At 34.8% G+C, this 1537-nt stretch overlaps 1 pseudogene; it reads right to left on the bottom strand.

Moving 5' to 3' along the window:
* Positions 1 to 567: 567 nt before the first annotated feature.
* LOC148037004 (uncharacterized) lies at positions 568 to 1283 on the bottom strand (annotated as a pseudogene).
* Positions 1284 to 1537: the final 254 nt, after the last annotated feature.

A 1537-nucleotide genomic window follows, 5' to 3' on the forward strand; every position in this document is an offset into this window, starting at 1 on the left:
TATTTTGCGGAATCACCCATGTACACACTAAATTAATGAAACACCCGAAAAGGACAGGCATCCCCATCAACTTCTCGCACAAAGAATCCACTTTGTGTATGAGCCCCGGTCATCAAAGTTTACGGAATCCATCATGGAATATGCCTCCTGGCATCAACAAATCTAACCAAAACTAACATGATAAGATCATTACACAACACATATAAGAGTTTCATTGAAATAAGATATAAAATAAACTTAAATAAAATTTGCATAGCTAGCTCAAACTTTTCATCATGATAAGTATTCTTACATACTAGATTACAATTAAATAGTTATTCTTACAAAGGATGATAAATTTTAATGAGCTCTTTAATACTATTTTGGCAAAATATTTACTTAAATAGATTGTTTAAACCAAACATACTTGGTACCTTTTGTAAAAAATTAAAAACTAAATACATAGTTTCTTTAAGTAATATCATCAAAGAAAGAAAATATTGCAAATGCTAATGGAAGTAACTTCTCAAGAAAAAAATTAAAATTACATCAATGTGTCTTCCTTGATGAAAGGAGAAGGAACAAAGTTTAAACATCTGAAGTAGCCTTTAATTTCTCTTTCATAATTAGACTTGCTATATCTTGGCTTGATTCTTATATTCCCTCAGGTGGTTCTTCAAGAACTTGAACTTTAGTAGGAGGAACCTCTTCGGAATTTAAATTTTGTTTGGCACTCTCATGGACTCTCCACAATTGTGCTTCAACCTCTCTTTGCTCTTGTGTGTTGCAAACCACTACAATAGTCGTCATGTGATTTATCAATGCCACCTTAGATGCAAGTCAACTTGCATATACATCAAATACAACCTCATGAGCATCATTGAATGCTTTGATTATAGTTTCCATAACTTTCATTCTCTTTCTCAAAATGGCCTTTCCAATCCTTTGTTCTTCTTCAAGATCTTCATCATTGCACTCCTTGTCCAAGCCTTCAAAGTCCAAAATGGAAGGCTTGTTAACATTGTCTATATATCGCTCAAAATTGATGAAGCTTTTCTCCATGTTCACTAATGCCAAAACCACAAAAGAATCTATATATCCAAAGCAAACGTTCTATCCATTGGTAGGAACTCAACACTACCAACTAGCATGCGATACTTGCAAGAAATGCTTTCAAGAGCATTTTCTAAAGCTGCCATTTGCTTTCTATCAAGGAATGATAACAATATGAATTGTTTAGGTTCACATGTCATTTGTAGTAGAGTGGATACAACCTTTCCAAAATTTATAGAGTCCCATTTCATTCCCTCAACCCCATGTGCTGCTGGTGCACAGATCGGACACCGTATGCGCGCGTAGTGAGCGTCAGAAGGTCCCCAAGAACAAAAGAACTCTACTTTTTGCACAAAAAACAATGAAGAAAGCTTGGATGACATGAACAAGAGACTAATTGGGTGCAATCTATCCCCATGCCTTGTGTGAGCACTCCACAAAGCATGTATTTTATATATTATTCATCTTCAAGCTCAAAAAATAGCCCAATTTACAATTAGCACGC

The sequence above is a fragment of the Lygodium microphyllum genome, chromosome 4, assembly GCF_053477565.2.
Source record: "Lygodium microphyllum isolate KBCC chromosome 4, Lygodium_microphyllum_v1.1.10, whole genome shotgun sequence".
NCBI classification, from domain to species: domain Eukaryota; kingdom Viridiplantae; phylum Streptophyta; class Polypodiopsida; order Schizaeales; family Lygodiaceae; genus Lygodium; species Lygodium microphyllum.